The sequence below is a fragment of the Crinia signifera genome, chromosome 4, assembly GCF_055691185.1.
Source record: "Crinia signifera chromosome 4, ASM5569118v1, whole genome shotgun sequence".
NCBI classification, from domain to species: Eukaryota; Metazoa; Chordata; class Amphibia; order Anura; family Myobatrachidae; genus Crinia; species Crinia signifera.
In genome coordinates, this window is record NC_139220.1 from 270,240,295 (window position 1) to 270,262,356 (window position 22,062).

A 22,062-nucleotide genomic window follows, 5' to 3' on the forward strand; every position below is an offset into this window, starting at 1 on the left:
CTGCATTTTCTGGTGTGAAAGGGGTATTATTTCAAATAGCCAGGACATACAGTGCTCTGAATACAGCCGGGCAGCCCCCTGCTCTCTGCCCGGCTGTCAATGGCTGTCATTTCTGCCCAGTGGCGGCTGTCCACCAGTTACCACAAGCATGTATTCCCCCTTGGCAATGAGCATGTAATCCCACATGGCAACGAGCATGGGACCCCTAGCAATGAGCATGGAACCCCTGGTAATGAACATGGAACCCCTGGCAATGAACTTGTATGTAATCAATACTTATGTAGCATAATTTTTAATAGGCATTATGGTGTTTGGCATAATACGTAATGGAGATTATGGTGTGTGGCTTATTATGTAATGGGCATTATGGTGTACATTTTTAATGCACGCCTTTGGCGTGCAATGCCCCTATTTATGAAGCATATTGTGCATTATTGCTCAATCTGTTTGGTATACTGCAGGCATGTCCAAACTATGGCCCTCCAGCTGTTGTGAAAGTCCCATCATGCATTGCCACAGTTTTGCTATTAGGGAATGCTAAAACTACGTGAAGGCATGCTGGGACGTGTAGTTTGACAACAGCTGGAGGGCCACTGTTTGAACATGCCTGGTATAGTGTGTATTTTGGCGCAATCCATGTGGCAAAAATGTGAATTTTGTCTTAATTCATGTGCCATAGTGTGAATTTTGGCTCATTCCATGTGGCATAATGTGTAAGAGGCAAGTACAGTAAAAGGGGGTTACTAATGTGTTGCATGATTTGTATAAGGGGTATATGGTGTGGTAAACCACACATAAAAGGTGCTGAAATGTTGTCTACCAGGTTTCGGCTTTCAGTATTTTTTTTATGACTGGAATGCCGTCTCACCCCGCAAGTATCTTAGGACATCGGTGTCATGCGGGTGAACCTTTGGAGTGCACCCGCCAATATATCTCCCTGCATTTTTCTTATGCCAGCCCCCTGCCTTTTCCAGGCATATATAATTAGTTGAAAGTATTTACACAGATACAGACACACCCATGACTAGACCACCCAACCAGAACACTGGTCACGCCCCCACACATTATTAGGTGCTGGCCACAACCCCTATTATTGCGCATAATAGGCCCTTGATAATTTTCAGCTCCAGGCCCATTAAGACCTTAATCTGGCTCTGTCAGCATGATTGTGACCCGCAGGGAGAGGCTGAAGTACAATGCAAAGACTGCATTGTACTTCAGCCACTTCCATACCGTCCATTTTTTTCTATTTGTGGCTGGCCCTGACCAGTTGTTTGCTAATATACTGTTGGAAGGGTGCTGGCATCGGTAAGGAGGCAGGGGGGCATGCATTGAGCAGCATGGCCATCCATTCGATCTAGCAGATTAAGCATAAATAGACTTGCCTGCACATTGTATTTCTGCCTTTGATCCCTATGCCACAGGGGGTTGGGATCATTTGGTCTACAGCATGATGGTCGACAGTAATTAGGTCGACATGGGTCTAGGTCAACATGGGAAAAGGTCAACATAGTTCTAGGTCGAAAAGTCATTAGTTCGACAGGTCGTTAGTTCGACAGGTCATTAGTTCGACAATGTCTAGTTCGACATGGGTTTTTTCACAGTTTTTTACCTGAATGTCAACACAGTCGACATGGACACAGTTTAAATGCACCGGGAACAGCGCCACGCTGCCCTCGGCACACTATTTTATTCTCCCACCACGCCCAAGTGGATGGTAGGGCATGAAATACTGCCTGTCGTCACGTCAGCTCAAAAAACAATGAAAAACCCCATGTCAACCTTTTGACTTTCGAGCTAGACACTGTCGAACTAATGACCTGTCAAACTAATGACCTTTTGACCTAGAATCATGTCAACCTTTTCCCATGTCGACCTAGGCCCATGTTGACCTTTTCCCATGTCGACCTAATGACTGTCTACCATCATGCTGTAGACCAAATGACTGCATCCCGCCACAGGGTCGCTTTCTCTTCATTTTGGTCTATATGGTCCAAATTCAATCAAAAGTGACACTGAATCCCACTGTCTGTACTGAGAATTAGTTGACTATAGTTACTGGCCCATCCCCAGGAACCAATCACCTGTTAAATAAACCACACCGTTCACATGATCTATTCCTGCTCATCACATCAAAAGTGCCACCACACCAGTCCCTCGGTCTGTAGCTGATGAAGAGTTCAGTCCACCAGGAATATGGAGAGAAGGCAAGTGCAGCGTTCAACATGCACTCAGTGACCATATGGCCAGCTCAGGTGGTGTCTGCAAGGTTCCGGGACAATGACTGTAGGGATCAGTGCATTTGTGGTATGCATGATAAATGGTACCGGTCTCATGCATTCACAAATTCATATTAACTATTGTTTGTTTGTCTATATATTTGCTATCTTGCAACAGCTGGTGGGCAGACTACCACCTACATGATGATTGCTCTGAGAAATTTGATCTGTTTGTGGATCTACTGGTCTCCGATGCTTATGTTGATGATTAACCAACAGACCAATGAGCTGTTATGTCTTCTAGTCGCATATATTTTACACAATAGTATCCCCAATTCAAAGTAGAACAAACAGTAGCACAATCATATTCACATTACACAGCATGAAGTGCCCCTGATTCATATCACACCACATAGGGCAGTATTCAATGAGCCAAATTGCGCTGTGCAGCGAATCCTATTTAGGATTTGCTGCACAGTCGCCGTGTTCTGGAGGGCTGGAGCCTTCGCTGCCAGCCCTCGCTGACACACTATTCAATGCCGCAGGGGCTCGCTGCCCCTGACGGCGAATGTTAACCATTGTGGCGGACGCCGCAGGGAGCCGGGGGACGGTGGCAGGCAGGGAGATGGAATTCTCCCTGCCTGCCCCAGAATGTATGTGGGGGGTAGGAGAGCTCCCCGGGACCCAGGCAGTACAAGCTGCCCCCCGGGAGAGCTAGCAGGGGACCTGGTGGGAGCTGCTATCACTGCTCCCGATCGTGCATATGTAATGATCGGGAGCAGTGAATATATGAATATGTAATGAGCGGCTTTCGGCTCCCGGCTCCCTGCTGGCTGTTATGTGTAAAAAAAAAAAAAACATTATTTTAAAAGTTCACATTCCACTTCACCATGAAAAGATGGTGATTGCTACACGGTGACACACGGCGAAAATCACTTTCAATTCGCCATCTTCTCATTGAATACACTCACGGCGAATCACATTGAAAAACCCATTGAAAAACCACAGCGAGTTGCGGAGAGTATCAGACGGCGAATTGTCCGTCATTCACTGTTTGCAGACGGCGAGAAGTGCACGTTGAATAGGGTGATTCACTTTCTGACAAAAAATCACCTTTCAAAGTGAAACATGGCGAATTGGCCTCATTGAATACTGCCCATAGTAGTGCCCCTTATTCACGTTATGACACACAGCAGTGCCCCTTATTCAAGTTACACTACACAGTAGCATTTCTTGTACATTTATGCCACACAGCAGTGTCACTTATACATTTTGCTCACAATAATAGTGCCCCTTACACAGATAGCCCACGGCACACCAGAGTGAAATCACCCCCTGTTAAAGTCTGCAAATTTCTTAGAAGGACTTGGGAAAAGAAGCTCCATCGGCACTACCCTGCAAATCCATTTACAAGCGGCTCACCTTTGAATGATGCAGTCTGTGCGTAGCCCTGGACTTACTCGGCTGGCGCGATAGAGACAGGCTAATTGGGGCCAAAACTGACATCACACGACTTACCCTAAAACACCTGGGCATGCCCCTGCTTTTTCCACGACACATGCTTACCCCCCCCACACACACACACACAAAAGCTGGCTTCCTGTCAATCGCCTTGCAAACTCCCAGTGATCAAAAAGTAGCAGGATTTAATCGCAGAGTGGCCTTGGGCATGCGCACTACGGGCCACATGCATGCGAAGTCTATCGATAATCGCCCGGCTTGTAAATTCACAGCCATGCAATCAGTTCTTAATCAGGCACTTAGCCTGCTCCTATTAGTGGTCCTTCATTTCAGTGATGGTGACCGCATGACATCACATATGCCGTGCCAGAAAAGGAAGCCATTGGGACAGGCTATTCTATTGGAATTACTGTGCAGGGCTTTGGCGGAGGTGGAACTAGTTCACCTTACACTACAGGTGGTGGAACTCAGTTCCACCACGTTCCCCACCACTTTAACCCCTCAGTCTTTGCAAGGAAAAGTCCTCTGATTAGGTGACGATAAGACATGTACTCAGTTTTCCTTGGTGGTACCAATGTAGGAGCTGAACCATAAGTCAGTGTTGGCTGAGCCAAGAAATCTTATTTATTTACAGTTTATTACATAGAGCAGAACATTCTGTTGTGGAGAGTTAAATAGTGGAGCTTTATGTTCGGATCCCATCTGCCTTAAAAACAGGTGTCCTGATGGTGTCAACATCAGGCAACTGTACTGTACCAGCTATGACCATAGGGAAAATAGTTATGCATACAGTAAGTCCAGAATGAGCATTGCATTAGGATAAAGACCAGAAGACTGAGAGCAAGCAGTGATCCAGAGACAAAGACCAATCATGCAGTCATATGTCAGGGGCAGGCTGTGAGCTTAATATAAGGAACATTTTGACGTCATATCAGAGAGGCGCACAGTGTCTAGTTAGACAGTCAATAGGTCGACCATGAATCTGGCCGAGAGAAGCCAAGAAGGCTGCACACGGGCCTCCTCCTCTCTTAAAATGCCCCTGGCACTGACTCTCCTAACGGTCCAAATGCAGGGGTGCCAACAGCTGTGGTTGGAACAGGTGCTGGGTGGGGGCATCCCCAATGTAGGAAGGTTTGGACTGCTCTCCTCCTACGGAAATATAAAAATATTAGTTATTGAATGCCCGCAAACGGCCACATGTGCCTTATAGGGGGGAAGTGCCGGCATGGGGGCTGATGGGCATCGAGGGCAGACAGTAAGCGGCGGGTGAGTGCAATGTATTAACCTTCTCCCCCCGCACTTCAGGCGGGAAGAGATATATACATATGAAAATGGGACCCTGGTTAAATATCTTTACTACAACTCCTGTTTTATCTGCATACACCTTATGGTGCCTTATAAATATATATAGATATATTTTAATATATAGACCACTCATAGAATTTTTTTTTCCCCCCAGAAGCCAGATCTACTTATTCAGCAGACCAGACTACTTTCTCCTTAATGAACAGCCTAGAACAGGGGTGGCCAAACCAGTGCCAGATTAAGGTCTAAATGGGCCTGGAGCTGAAAATTATCAAGGGCCTATTATACGCAATGATAGGGATCTAATAATGTGGGGGCGTGACCAGTGTTCTGTTTGGGTGGTCTGCTCATGGGTGTGTCTCTATTTGTGTAAATACTTTCAACTAATTATATATGCCTGGAAAAAGCAGGGGGCTGGCATAGGAAAAATGCAGGGATATATATTGGTGGGTGCCCTCCAAACGTGCACCTGCAGGATGCCGATGTCCTAAGATACTTGCGGGGTGAGGCGGCACTCCAGTCATAAAAAAAATACTGAAAGCTGAAACTTGGTAGACAACCTTTCAGCACCTTTTATGTGGTCACCTAAGTTTACTACACCATATACCCCTTATACAAATCAGGCAACACAATAGTAACCCCCTTATACTGTACTTGCCTCTTACACATTATGCCACATGGAATGAGCCAAAATTCACACCGACTGAGCCAAAATTCACACTATGACACACTGATTGAGTCAAAATTGCCATAGATTATGGCAAAATTCACATTTTGCCACATGGATTGAGCAAAATACACACTATACCAAACAGATTGAGCAATAATGAACAATACGATTTATATACAGGGGCATTGCGCACCAAAGGCGCGCATTAAAAATTTACACCATAATGCCCATTACATGTTAAGCCACACACCGTAATGTCCATTATGTATTATGCCAAACACCATAATGCCTATTAAAAATTATGCTACATAAGTGCTGCTTACCTACATGCTCATTGCCCGGGGCTCCATGCTCATTGCCAGGGGTTCCATGCTCGTTGCCATGTGGAATTACATGCTCATTGCCAAGGGGAATACATGTTTGCGGTAACTGGGGGACAGCCACTGCCGGGCAGAAATGACAGCCATTGACAGCCAGGCAGAGAGCAGGGGGCTGCCCGGCTGTAATCAGAGCACTGCAGGTCCCGGCTATTTTGAAATAATACCCCTTTCACACCAGAAAATGCTGGCCCCTTTTACACTAGCCTAGTCCCTGAATTTTCTAGTGTGGAGAGGAACCCCCACACACACAAACACACACACACTTTAAACAACCAGCTATATCTTTGGAACCAACTGACCCATTTACATGTGGTCCTGTGATACTGGGCTATTTGGTTCCAGAGAAATCTGTCCTCAAACAACATGAACAGCCATGAAATTACATTTCAGAAATGAAAAAAAATCGGTTTACCTACAATATCTCTAGAACCAATGAACCCATATGGGCCAGCCTGGTATCAGATCGAAGGCCCAGCGATTTGGGTTCGACTGAGTGGGGGTCTGAATTAGCGGGTCCCATGTTATCCTATGGGGAAAATGTTCCAGCTTTGCCTGGTGGTATCTCCGGCTCCTGCGACCAGCTTATTACCTTTGTGGCACCACCGGCTGAGGTTCCCTTTCAAAAGGAGACACTGAGCAATATATTGCTCAGCAATATATTGCTAGCAATATATTGCTGAGCAATATATATCCCCCGTGTGTACGCACCTTAAGGCTGTGTACACACAGTGGCGATTTTGTCTAATATCGCGGGCAATATGGTCGCTGAGCGACCATATTGCTCGCGATGGGAGTGTGCACCGGTGATATACCCCCGGGTGCGCGCTCCCATTTTCTCCCCCGCAGTGATCGCTGGTCACAGGAAAATGCTCCTGCGACCAGCTGATTTCCACTGCCGGGCTTCCCCGGCAGTTTCTTTTTCATCAGCAACCATCTCTGGTCGCTGATGCAAACGAGACACTGAACAATATATATCCCCCCGTGTGTACAGGGCTTAAGGGTGATATGCACTAAGCCTTGAAAGTGATAAAATGGAGAGTGATAAAACAGCAACCAATCAGTTCCTACCTGTCATTTTTCAAACCCAGTCTGTGACATGGCAGGTAGGAGCTGATTGGTTGCTGGTTTATCACTCTCCATTTAATCACTTTCGAGGCTTAGTACATCTGGCTCTTAAGCCGTGTACACACGGCAGCGATATGTGCTGAAATCGCTGGCAATATGGTCGCTGGTGACCATATTGCCAGTGATGGGAGTGTGCCCTGGCGATAAATCGCCGGGTGCGCGCTCCCATTTTCAGCCCTGTTATAATTGCAGGTCCGCGATGTGGCACCGCCGGCAGAAGTTTCTTTTCATCAGCGACCATCTCTGGTTGCTGATGAAAAGGAGACATTGAGCGATATATCGCCCCGTGTGTACGCACCTTTAGACCTTTACACTTGGTTGCATATTTTCACAGCCTAGCAAACAGGTAAACGCCGCCCGCCTGCTGCCCGTCTGACCATCCTCCACTGTGCGAATCCCTGCATTTGCATGTGAGGGGATTTGTACGCATAAAAACATCCCCTTTGCATGCGTCTCCTCGGGTGAAAAATCATTTGACTATCACAATTTATTCCCATTTGCAGATAAAAGTTAGTCTAGATTGACTTTTACCTTGGCCAGAGATGGACGAATTCGGGACAGGTGTCATCATGTGAAAACGCTAAGTGTTCACCTGCACCAGCCCCCTGTCCGCTCCCTTCCCTCCTCTGACAGTGTGAACACCTCAGCGTGTGTGATACTCGATGAAGGTGTTTGCACATGCAAAGACCATCACCTACAAAAACGGGGCCAAATTCAGGCCCATCCATATGCGTCTGAATGAGGACCACTCTCCCTCATCCAGTGAACAGTCACTTGCTAGTCATGTCACCTTCTCCAGGCACATGCTGGTGACTCCAACAGTAGCTGTACTCGGTACCACGTGGATCGGGGAGGGTGCTTACATCTTAATTTCCTTTACATGATCACTGTACCACCAGCCAGTGCTTTGTTGCCTTCGCAAGTAGGACACAGGGTCTACAGCAAAAAGGTTGATACTATTGGGTCGACATGCAAAAGGTCAACATGCAAAAAGGTCGACACAAGCATTACTTCGACAATGTCTAGGTCGACAGTCAAAATGTCGACATGGGGTTTTTCACAGTTTTTTTTTTACCCGAATGTCGACACAGTCAACATGGACACAGTTTGAAGTACTCGCTGTGCTTGCAATGCTTCGGGCACGGTGCCACGCTGCGCTCGGCACACTATTTTATTCTCCCACCATGCCCTAGTGGATGGTAGGGCATGAAATACCGCCTGCGCAGGTATATGTAACCAATATCTCTGAATTCTATTATCATGTAATGTTCAAGATTGGTTGCTAAAACTATTCAGTGTGCCGGGGGAACCAATGTTTTGTTACTTACTAAGTATTAACCCCTCCCTTGCATGCACCTGAAAAGTTTTACTGAACTAATTTGAGCATCTACCACTATCTGTATGCCTGTCAGCACATGTCGGCTCAAAAAACAGTGAAAATCCCCATGTCAACCATCTGACTGTGAACCTTGACACTGTCAACCTAATGCTTGTGTCAACCTTTTTGAATGTCAACCTTTTCGCATGTCGACCCTTTTGCATGTTGACCTTTTTACATGTCAACCTTTTTGCTTGTCAACCTTCTTGTTTGTCGACCTAATGGTATCGACCTAATGGTTGTCGACCTTTTTCCTGTAGAACCATTGTCCGGATCCCGTTGCCTTCAGACCCACTGCATGTATATCGATTTCCAGACTTCCGATGTAGTATTCATCTCCAGCACTTTCTGGCTCCATTGTGTCTAGTCAGATGCTGTTCCAGTACCTGCTACAAAGGGTGAATCCTGAAAAGCTGGTTCAAACCCAGTATCTTGAGGTGAATCCTGAATACCTGGTTCAATCCCAGTAACTTGTGGAGAATCCTGAGTAGCTGGTTGAATCTCAGCATCTGGTGGGGAATACTAAATAGCTGGATTAATTACAGCACCTGCACTGCAGCCCTTTACCTGTACCTTACCACAAGAGCTGCCCTTTACCAAAACCTACATGTATATGGCCTTAGTAAATGGCTATGTGCATACAGAATGGCAGGATGCATCACAAGCACAAAGCGATGCTTGCTGTATCCCGACCCCAATATTGTCCAACAAAGGCACACATCCGTGACACTAGCCGATTTGTCTATTATCGTCATTACTAGAGAACTAGCAGACTATACCATGATCTGCTTAATTTGCAGACAATGCTACTGTTACCTTAACATGCAGAATGCTAACTTTCTAACACCCCTTTTCCACTGCCGCTAAAACCCGGGTCATTACTGGTATAACCTGGGTTGTGACTCAGTGTATAAAGGTTCATATGGGTTTGGACCCGTGAATCCAACCCAGGTTACTTGCAGGGTTGGTCCCGGGAAGGACACGCATTAATGGGAATTGTAAAGGGGTAACTCAGGCCATCTGACCCGGCTCCCATTTCCAGCATAGTGGGGTGCTGCCTCCTGCAGTGATGACATTATCTGTGGGTGGGGCCAGTGATGTCAGGGGGTGGAGCTGTAATCTCTTAGCCAGCAGCAGCTGAGACTCCTGCTGACTACTACCCATGTGCAGTGTAAATGGTTCCAACCCAGGAATAATCCAGGTGGGAGCCTTATACCCCTTTTACACCAAAACGCCGGGTCGCACCTGGCTTTTTTAGACCCAGGTTCAAGCCGAGTGCGACCCTGTTAGATTGCAGCGCTCGGCGCCTGTCTCCGCATACACTGCTTAGTATAAGACTTACAGTCTTCCTTTTCCCCCTTGCAACCAACGGAGTTAAGCGTCACCCTGAGTGACAGGTCGCTTAAGCGAATAGCAGGGCAGAGACCCCTGACCCTGCTGGCAGCGTTACTTTTTCCTGTGAGGAAGTCCCCGCGTTAGAGTGTGCCTCAGATCGTGTGTGACTCCGTCCATGCTGTTTGTAGCTCCACGTGCACCGGAGCGCATAGGAGCAAGCCCCCGCTGTAATCCCGTTACCAGCGTGACTTTTGCACAGGGAGATCAGTCATCATTGGCAGCAGCGAGACTGGGAGAGATACCGCAGCGTAAACCAGCAGACTGCCATTTACCCTGCACGCGCCAAAACACTACAGCTAAGTAACAACCAGAGACTGTCGTTACCAAATGTACAAGTTGTATTACTGCTTGAAGTTAACTACTAAAGTACTGTTGTAACCTACAAGCCTGCCACTTGAATAAACCCTTCAAACTGGTTATATCTTCTAAGTGTGAGGTCTAACAACCACACTGCACGTACTTATATACACTCTGCCAATAGGTTATGGGCCCAGCACGTCACGTGCGCGAAGATTAACCCCCTGAAGACAAAGTGCTAGCGCAGTACATAAAAGAACACAAAGGAATTATTTCTAAATTGCCATTTGTGGAAGAGTTAACGAGAATGCACAGTACAGGGCATAGCATGAACTTTCCAAAGCTCAAAGGCTCAGAGAATTACACTACATGGAAGTTCGCTATGGAAATGCAGCTTAAGAGGGAGAAACTATGGAAAGTCACAATAGCCCCAGGAGAAAGTCCAAACCCAGAAGAGGTAGACAAGGCCATTGGCACAATAGGCCTGGCTGTGGAGCAGCATGTTTATTCTACTATCTGTGGGAAGGAGTCCGCTAAGGACATGTGGACAACTCTACAAGGAGCTTATGGAAATAAAGGCTTAATGAGAAGGATAAGTCTGAGACGCACACTGTATGGAACAAAATTGAATGCATGCAAGGACATGAACGATTATATTGATAAAATACTATCGATAGCTCAGCAATTGGCGTGTGTAGGAGCAAAAGTGGATGAGGAAGAAGTAGCAATGGTAATGCTGCAGAATTTGACAGAGGAATTTGACTTTCTGGTTGTCGCACTAGAGTCAAATGAGACCAAGCTTACAACTGAAGTTGTGAGAGCCAAACTACTACAGTTTCAAGAGAGAATCCACAAGGATGCCATAGCTGAAGGTTCTGCCTTAGTAGCAAAGGGTGCGAAACCCAAGAAATGCACATTCAAATGTTATGTGTGCCACAAAGTAGGGCACAAGGCTTCAGAATGCAGGCTGAAGAACACTAGTGGCATGCACAAGCGGCATGATAAAAAGAACGAGTCAGCACTGAATGTAACAGACAAGCCAAGGAGGGATCTCTGGTACATGGACTCGGGAGCCTCTAGACACTTCAGCTGCAACAAGGAGTGGTTCAATTCTTTAACACAGTGTAACCCCACAACAGTTACCGGGATTGGTGAAAAGATCCTTACTGCTTCAAGTGTTGGGACAATCACAGTGAGACTAAGAATTGAGGGACAGACAGTAGTCACAGATATCCAAGACGTCCTGTATGTACCAGAATTGGGAAGTAACCTCATCGCTATCAGCGTACTCGAGGCAAAAGGCTACAGAGTCCAGTTTGCAAAGGGCAAGTGCATGGTGCATAATGAAAGAGGGACTGTAATTGCTTCAGCAACCCGATGCAACCAACTATACGTCCTAGACACAGATGAATGTGTAGCTTTGGCAGCCTCTGCTGAAAATGAGTCCATGGAGCTCTGGCACAGACGTTTGGGACACTTAGGATATGATAATGTCCAGAAATTAGCTGATGGGATGGCAACAGGAATCACAGTGAAAGACACCGGAAGACCTGTGTGCGAGAGTTGCATAAAAGGCAAGCAGACCCGCAACCCATTTCCCAAGTCAGCAGGCAGAGCAGAAACACAACTAGCTCTGGTACACACAGATGTGTGCGGACCAATGGAAGAGGAGTCAACCAGTGGTTACAAATACTTCATGACTCTCATCGATGACGCCACAAGAATGACACACGTATACTTCATAAAGAAGAAAAGTGAGGTGGTCAAGAAAATTGTGGAGTACAAGAACCTAGTGGAAACTCAGACGGGCCTAAAACTAAAGGTCCTGAGATCCGACAATGGGGGAGAGTACGAAAATGAAGTACTAACCGACTTCCTAAAAAGGCATGGCATAAAGCATCAGCTGACGATGGCCTACACGCCTGAACAGAATGGCGTAAGTGAAAGGGCGAACAGAACAATCGTTGAAAGAGCACGAGCGATGGTGAACGATGCTGGCCTGGAGAAGAGTTTTTGGGCAGAAGCTGTATCTACTGCAGTATACCTGAAAAACAGAACACCTACAGTGGCCGTGAAGGGAAAAACCCCCTTAGAGGCCTGGTCTGGGAAGAAGCCAGACATCAGCCACCTCCGTGTCTTTGGGAGCAGAGCTTATGCACATATACCAAAAGAGAGAAGGAAGAAACTTGACCCAAAATCAAGACAGTGCATATTGCTAGGCTATTGTGAGGAGAGCAAAGGGTACAGGCTCTGGGATGCAGAGAACAGACGTCTCCTGAAATCAAGAGATGTGATATTTCAAGAAACAGCATCACCCACAAAAGCAAAAGAGCAAGAAAAGCAAGCACTAGTAGAGGTATGTGAAATAGAAAGCATACCTGCAACAGAAAATACTGAAGAAGGAAGCGAACCAACTAAAAGAGCTTCTGTGAGAAGAAACAAGGGCATACCAGCCAGAAGATATGAGGAAGAATATGCGAATATTGCTTTCAGTGAACCTCAGAGTATTCAAGAAGCGAAAGCGTGCAGTGATTGGGCGAAATGGAAATCTGCAATAGACACAGAGTTATCAGCACTGAGAGAGAACGATACTTGGACCATAGTAAATAGGCCAAGCAACCGCAAGACAGTCAAGAACAAGTGGGTCTTCTGCAAGAAGTTAAATTCAGACGGAGAAGTTGCCCGTTACAAAGCCCGTCTTGTTGCTAAGGGATACACACAGAGATCCGGAATTGACTATGGGGAGATATACTCACCTGTTGCGAGGTATAACACTCTCAGATTAGTAATTGCAGTCGCCACTTTACAAGACTTACTGCTATACCAATTAGACTTCGATTCAGCGTTTCTAAATGGAGAACTACTTGAAGAGATCTATATGGAATCACCAGATCATTATGATGAGAATGAACTTCAGACAGAGAAAGTGTGTCTTCTGAAGAAATCCATATATGGCCTAAAGCAGAGTGGTCGTTGCTGGTACATAAAATTGGACACAGTACTGCTTGAAATGAATTTTATTAGATCAGAGACTGACCACTGCCTTTATCACAAAACTCTGGGAGAAAAGTTGTTCATCATAGCAGTCTATGTGGATGATATACTTATAGCAGGTCACGAAGATCACATCACAAGTGTAAGAGATCAACTGAAACAGAGATTCAAGTTGAAAGACTTAGGTCCAGCCAATCATCTGTTGGGCATGAGGATTGTTCAAAACTTGCAAAAGGGAACAGTCACAGTCGACCAACAAACGTACATCGAGGCAACAATCTTGAAGTATGGGATGGCAGACTCCAAGTCAGTGAATACACCAATTGACAAAAGCATCAAGATTACAAAAGGTATGTCACCAACCACACAAGAAGAAATAGAGGAAATGCAAGATGTTCCTTACAAGAACGTGGTTGGAAGTCTTATGTATGCAAGTATTGGAACTCGTCCAGACATCACTCATGCAGTCAGTCGGGTGAGCCAATTTGCAATAAATCTTGGAAGACAACACTGGATCGCAGTGAAGAGGATTCTGAGATACCTAAAAGGTACAAGTTCCTTGAAATTAAAATTCGCCAAGACAAGCAATTCAAATTTGAAAGTCTTCTGCGATGCCGACTGGGGAGCAGATGAAGATGATCGCCGTTCCCACACCGGTTACCTGTTCACACTGGCCGGAGCAGCAGTTAGTTGGGCGAGTAGAAAACAACCGACCGTTGCTCTCTCAACAACCGAGGCCGAATACATGGCTCTTACAGAGACATCAAAAGAAGCACTCTGGATCAAAGAGACTTTGTGTGAGTTAGGTCTACTTTATGAAGAAGAGACTATCAGTATCGCATGTGATAACAGGGGAGCAATAGATCTTTCCTGTACTACCAAGCACCATGGAAGGTCAAAGCACATCGCGATAAGACATCACTTCATCAGAGAACTAGTGGAGAACAAGTCCATCGATGTTGAATACATTGCAAGTGAACAGAATGTCGCTGACATGCTTACTAAAGGACTGTCGGGAAACTTGCTTATTAAGTTCGTGAAGGACTGTGGACTTGTCTAAGTTCAAAAATGTTGATTTGAAGTTTTGATGTTCTGAATGTCTTTTTTTCTCTCTAACCATATTTTCGGTTACAGGTATTACAAAAGGACAAAGCATTGTATTGAGTTCTTTTATGTAGCCGAAGACAGCCTTAAGCGAGGGGGAGTGTTAGATTGCAGCGCTCGGCGCCTGTCTCCGCATACACTGCTTAGTATAAGACTTACAGTCTTCCTTTTCCCCCTTGCAACCAACGGAGTTAAGCGTCACCCTGAGTGACAGGTCGCTTAAGCGAATAGCAGGGCAGAGACCCCTGACCCTGCTGGCAGCGTTACTTTTTCCTGTGAGGAAGTCCCCGCGTTAGAGTGTGCCTCAGATCGTGTGTGACTCCGTCCATGCTGTTTGTAGCTCCACGTGCACCGGAGCGCATAGGAGCAAGCCCCCGCTGTAATCCCGTTACCAGCGTGACTTTTGCACAGGGAGATCAGTCATCATTGGCAGCAGCGAGACTGGGAGAGATACCGCAGCGTAAACCAGCAGACTGCCATTTACCCTGCACGCGCCAAAACACTACAGCTAAGTAACAACCAGAGACTGTCGTTACCAAATGTACAAGTTGTATTACTGCTTGAAGTTAACTACTAAAGTACTGTTGTAACCTACAAGCCTGCCACTTGAATAAACCCTTCAAACTGGTTATATCTTCTAAGTGTGAGGTCTAACAACCACACTGCACGTACTTATATACACTCTGCCAATAGACCCGGCGTTTACTGCAAATTACACCGGGCAGACAGCCCGGCCCGCACCCCCCCCCCTCCCCTCCCGGTGCTTGGAGATGACAGGATGATGTCATCTCCAAGCGCCAATCACCACCGCCGCCGCCAGACCAGAACGCTGCTGGGGGCAGCCCAGCACTAAGGTAAGCTGCTGGGCTGCCCCCAGTCACCGCGCGCACCCCCTCGCCGTCGCACATGAGGTGAATGGATGCCTCACACAGGCATCCGTTCACCTCCCTCCCCCGCCGCCGCTGCTGTCTGCAGAGTATAGCAGACAGCAGCGCCGGCTGTCAGTGTCAGGCTGACAACCCGTCCAACCTGCGGACGCTGCGGTCCGCAGGTTGGACGTTCCCCATTCATGTAAATGGGAGCCGGGTCATCCGACCCAGCGTTCCCATTTACACCGCCCTCTACCCAGGTCCTAGCCGTGTTCTACCCAGGTCAGGACCTGGGTAGAAGTCCCGTGTAAAGGGACACGGCGTTAGGGATTTACACCGCCGAAGATCCGGGTCTGACCCGCCGCTGACCCGGATTTTTCGGCGGTGTAAAAGGGGTAATAGTTGAAAGAGGCCAGTTTCAGGTCTGAGACAGCTGATGCACTATGCGCTTTGACAGCAATCGCTGCAGGAGTAATTTTCACTTCCCAAGCTCGGTGCCCAAGTACATCTCGGGGATACTGATCCCTGCTTCACCACAGTAAAGAGGTGAAAAAGGAAAGCTACAGTGGCACTCTATGTGACGCTATAATACAATCTAGGTACAGACCTGGGTCAGTAGGAAAAGAGGCAGCCCCCAATGTCAGTGGCAAACGCAGGATTTCTAGAGGGGGTTTTCCAAATTCAGTCCACAATCTTGCACTCTGTGCAACATTGGAGCAATGCGGTAGTCTGGGGGAGCGGTAGAAGAACCAAGTAACGATCCCTGTACATTAATGTACACATTGGTCTTTTTATACACTGGATCCTGTATGGAATACAGTATTAATATTTAACCCTATACAGTGGGGATCGAAAGTTTGGGCACTCCAGGCAAAAATAAATTTTAATGTGCAAAAAGAAGTCAAGGAAATATGGAAAAATCTCCAAAAGGCATCAAATTGCAGATTAGACATTCTTAAACCATGTCAAAAAAAGTTTGACTATAATAAATACTGAAACGTAATGGAACTAGTACTGCAGTTTCTAAGCTCACATTCTCCCACCTCATGGTAAGGCTCCCGTCTCTTCTTCCTGGTAGCTGCTCTCTGTTCTACTGCACTGATGGAAGCACTCAAACCCACACACACAGAAAACTTGTTAGAGTCTGCTACCACTGGGCATGTGCAGTAGCTCTCCTCTGTCCCTTATACCGCATAATAATGTAACATTAAGTGCAGGGGGGGGGGGGGGGGACCAGAAAACAGGCATCGCATTTTATACTCAAAAGCCCTCAAGGCATGTTAGCTCATTACATCTTAATTATCATCTATAATGTTTACTATAACTTCCTGCTTAAACTATCATATTTAGCATATCGCCTCATATGTGTTCCTAGCATACTCCGTTTTTCAATGGGTTGACAGTATTATGCTTTGCTACAAGCCAAAAAAACAGACTGAATGAATATTTTAGGTGTACAATGAATAAATTATGATCTAAACTACAATTGTCCTGCAGGTCAGATATTGTCCCTTAAAGACTGATCTGGGCTCCAATAATATCTATTGCAGCAAAAGTTGGACAAAGCAGATGTAAATCTATAATTCAGATGTAGTTCTGGTTTCACTCAGGGCTTGTAATTAAGAAATCAGCCATTGACGCTGCCTCTGTATACAGGGGGTTTATAGCGTTCACAATTCTCTCTCGTCATGTGATAATATTCAATAAGATTTTACAACTAAAACTAAGAGTTGCACGATCAGTATAAAACAATATATTTCCTGTGCATGATGTTTATATGCTTATTCAATGAAAATAGTGTTGTGAAAATACAGTCCTAGTGTAGGCATCTCTATTCTGTACCAGCAGCAGGAAGCGGATGTCTGCTAGCAATATATTGATGAGCAATATATTGCTCTGTGTCTCCTGTTCATCAGCGACCAGAGATGATCGCTGTTGAAAAAGAAACTGCCGGGGGAGCCCGGCAGTGGAAATCAGCTGGTCGCAGGAGCATGTTCCTGCGACCAGCGATCACTACAGGGGTTAAAACGTGAGCGCGCACCCGGCGATATATCGCCGGTGCACACTCCCATCGCGGGCATATTTCCCACGATATTACACAAAATCGCCCCCGTGTGTACGCACCTCAAAATGAGAGTTCTATTGCATATGATATGGTGCTCATAGCAACCAATCAGAATCTACTTCTTGAAGAAGAATGAACTTTTGATGCAACACTGTTGAAGAGTCCCACGGATATGCAGTATGTATTCCATGGAACACCTTAAAGTGAGAAAGGTCACACAAGGGAGCAGAACCAGTTTCTGGAGTACACACCCATGATAAATATGTCAGGGAATAGCAAAAGGTGCTAATTGTCTGGCAAAATCACAGCTTATTAGCAATAAATTAAGTATGGTGAAAAATGATTCCATTTCACAAGCAAGACTTGTCCCAGAGGCAGTGCCAGATTAAGGTCTAAATGGGCCTGGAGCTGAAAATTATCAAGGCCTATTATGCGCAATAATAGGGGTTGTGGCCAGCACATAATAATGTGGGAGGCGTGACCAGTGGTCTGGTTGGGTGGTCTGCTCATGGGTGTGTCTCTATTTGTGTAAATACTTTCAACTAATTATATATGCCTGCATACCTCCCAACTTTTGGCTTGAAGAAATAGGGACACTCGCGCGGCGAAGCGTCCGAAAAGGGGGCTGTGCGTATGCAAATGAGGGTGCAGCTTATGCTAATTAGCCGCGACCTCATTTTCATACGAGAATAGACGCTGTGCGCATGCGCACAGCATCTATTCTACTAGATTGGGGGGTCTCCCAACTGCCACCCCCCGCAGCGGGACAATGCCTGCCGCGGGTGGGACAGAGGGACAGGACCCGAAAATCGGGACTGTCCCTCTAAAATCGTGACAGTTGGGAGGTATGTGCCTGGAAAAAGCAGGGGGCTGGCATAGGAAAAATGCAGGGAGATATATTGGCGGTTGCCCTCCAAAGGTGCACCCGCATAATGCCTATGTCCTAAAATACTTGCGGGGTGAGGCGGCACTCCATTCATAAAAAAAAATCCTGAAAGCCAAAACTTGGTAGACAACATTTCAGCACCTTTTATGTGGTCACCTAAGTTTACCACACCATATACCCCTTATACAAATCATGCAACACAATAGTAACTCCCTTATACTGTACTTGCCTCTTGCACATTATGCCACATGGAATGAGCAAAAATTCACACCGACTGAGCCAAAATTCACACTATGGCACACGGATTGAGTCAAAATTCACATTATGCCACACAGATTAAGGCAAAATTCACATTTTGCCACATGGATTGAGCCAAAATACACACTATACCAAAAAGATTGAGCAATAATGCACAATATGCTTCATGAACAGGGGCATTGCGCACCAAAAGCTCACATTAAAAATGTACACATAATGCCCATTACATGTTAAGCCACACACCATAATGTCCAATATGTATTATGCCAAACACCATAATGCCTATTCAAAATTATGCTACATAAGTGCTGCTTACCTATATGCTCATTGCCAGGGGTTCCATGCTCATTGCCAGGGGTTCCATGCTCATTGCCATGTGGGATTTTATGCTCATTGCCAAGGGGAAATACATGCTTGCAGTAACTGGGGGACAGCCACCGCCGGGCAGAAATGACAGCCATTGACAGCCCGGCAGAGAACAGGGGGCTGACCAGCTGTATTCAAAGCAATGCATGTCCCGGCTATTTGAAATAATACCCCTTTCACACCAGAAAATGCAGGGATTTACACAGGCTGGCCCCTTTTACACCAGTCTAGTCCCTGCATTTTCTGGTATGAGGAGGAAAGAAAACTACCCCCCTCCCTTTAAACAACCAGCTATATCTTCGGAACCAACTGACCCATTTACATGTGGGCTTCAAATGATTTTCAAATGATTTTGGTCCTGTGAAACTGGGCCACTTGGTTCCAGAGAAATCTGTCCTCAAACAACATAAACAGCCATAAAATTACATTTCAGAAAAAAAAAATCTGTTTACCCTCAATATCTCTAGAACCAATGAACCCATATGGACCAGGCTGGTATCAGATTGAAGGCCCAGCTATTTGTATTAGACTGAGATCAACCTTGAGCTTCTGTGATGCCGTTGGAACTGGGTGGGGGTCAGAATTAGCGGGTCCCATGTTATCCTATGGGGAAAACGTTCCAGCTTTGCCTGACGGAATCTCCGGTCCCCGGGGGGCTAGCGACGTTCGTTTGAAATCCCTGGCCCTTAGCTACAAAATTGGCCTATTTGGAGAGTGGGCCTGGAGCTGTAGCTCCAACAGGCCCACTGTTAAACCGGCCCTGCCCAGAGGGAGCGTTTTAAATTGCAACAGTATAGACAAGTGTTTCACAAAAGTCTTGTTTTCTCATTTACTGCTAAAATTATTAGGAGACAAATCTATTAGTTCAGTCTAGGGAGGCCAATCCTGGGCCATTTTTTCAATCCTGGGATTTGGGATTGAAAAACTGTCAATCTCGGGATTCCTGGGATCCCAGGATTTACCATCTGATATGCCCAATGATGAATCCGTTACCTCTCTAGCCACATGAGAGGTGGGAGAAAAGGTAAGGCGGCTGGTGGCGGAGAAGGCAAGATGACTCCGGGAGACTCAGCGGGCCAGGAAGGAGGTGGGTAGCTTGGGAAACAGTGCGTGGCTGCGCAGTGTGACCTCTAACATCACGCTTCGCAGCCACACAACCTTGTTGCCAGGCAGCACTGCTTGATGTTAGAGGTCACGCTGCCGCGTCTGCACGGAGTCTGAGTTACCCGCCTCCTCCCTGGTCCGCTCTGGGCTACATGGAAGAAGGGGATCAAATGCATGCGCAATCCGATCCCGTAATCCCGGGATTAGAGCCTCCAATCCCGGGATTCAAATCCTGGCCAAAAATGCCCTAAATCCCGGGATCCCGCTGAACCCGATCCCTGGATTGGTATTCCTAGTTCAGTGGTTCCCAAACTGGGTGCCGAGGCATCTTGGGGTGCCTCGGTATACTTGCCTTGGGTTGGTGGTCCAGGATCAATTTAAATGTCATTGTAAAGTCAAGAACTAGTCAGGCGATAGTGGGGTACACACACGGAGATATCTTTGCTTCATTTCTAAGCAATCTAGTCAGATTGATTAAATATCCCTGAAATACCCCCATGTGTTTGGGCCTATACATATTCGTTTGTCCGATTTGTATGGTGGGAACACAAATCTGGAAATGTATGGGCAGGGCCGGCGCCACCACTAGGCAGCCTTAGGCATTTGCCTAGGGCGCCGGCCACTGGGGGGCGGCACTTGGGAGCCACCCTCATGGAGCAAGTTGAGAAGTAGTGCCGCAGCGGCGCCCACACCATCCCCACCCCCCCCGTGGAGCCGGGTGAGCACAGCGGCGCCCGCACCGTCCCCAAACCCCCATGGAGCTTGGTGAGTTAGCAACGCCTGCTCCATCCCCACACCCCGCCCCTCATGGAGGGACTCGGCAGCGGCAGCCGCATCCCCCCCCTACCTTGGCAGTAAACTCTCCCCCTCGTGGAGCGTGTGTGTTGGGGAGAGGTGGAGCAACCCGCCGCAACTCTCCTCCTCCCCCCCTGTTGTGGAGCGACTCAGTGGCCGCATCAACCCCCCCCAGGTGAGCGGCGGGAGGTGGCGGGGAGCTCCCCCCCGCCTGGGGCGCTGTCATACCTGGCACCGGCCCTGTGTATGGGAGCATATGACAATCAACCACTCGCTCCCAAACGCTGGAAATTGGACAAATATTATCATTCATATAAATTTATTACAAAAAAGGATTCACTCAATTTGTCTGAATGAACATTGTCTGTTTTCCAATGTTTGGCAGCAAATGTTCGATTTTCATTTTGCTCCCACACATTGCCAGAATGTAGCTCCCACAGGATAGATTGGATAAATCATTAGGCGTGTACCCAGTTTAACAGGCAAATCCAGAGCTTGTGGCTGTCAATTAGAAGAAAATCCTGTCCCTCATCACATAACTAAGCATAAAGGGGATGCGATCATTTGGTCTACAGCATTATGGTAGACAGTCATTAGGTCGACACCATTAGGTCGCATTGGAAAGGTCGACATGGGTCTAGGTCGACATAGGAAAAGGCCAACATGGTTCTAGCTCATCAGGTCATTAGTTCGACAGGTCATTAGTTCGACATTGTCTAGGTCGACAGTCAAAAGGTTGACATGTGGTTTTTCACTGTTTTTTTTGTGCTGACAGGCGGTATTTCATGCCCTACCATCCACTAGGGCATGGTGGGAGAATAAAATGTGTGCTCGACGCATTGCAAGCACAGCGAGCGATGCGAGGGGATGCAGTTCACTTTTAACTGTGTCCATGTCGCTTGTGTTGACAATTAGGTAAAAAAACAGTGAAACAAATGTCGGGCTTTTCACTGTCGACCTAGACATTGTCAAACTAATGACCTGTCGAATTAACGACATTTCGACCTAGAATCTTGTTGACCTAATGACTGTCGACCATGCTGTAGACCAAATGGTCCCAACCCGCATAAAGATGATATATGAACCCAATTTTCTTAAATGTATTTGTTTCTGAATTTCTCAATAACAAACGTTTGACCTTGAAAAAATGTTGGTGCTCTAGGACACTGCGAATGAAAAAATGTCACTGTATCAGTGTTTGTCCCTTTCCAGAATTGCTTGAAAATGGATTTACCTATATGGAGTTAATTGGGAAATCCAACACAAGTAACGCAGCTCTGTGCTGCTCACTGTAGGTATAGATGTTTCCATTTGTCGTGCCTGTGCTTTGTAAAGCAGGCCATACATTAGCAATCTGCAAGTCGTGGAGTGGTTGAACAAGCGATTATATG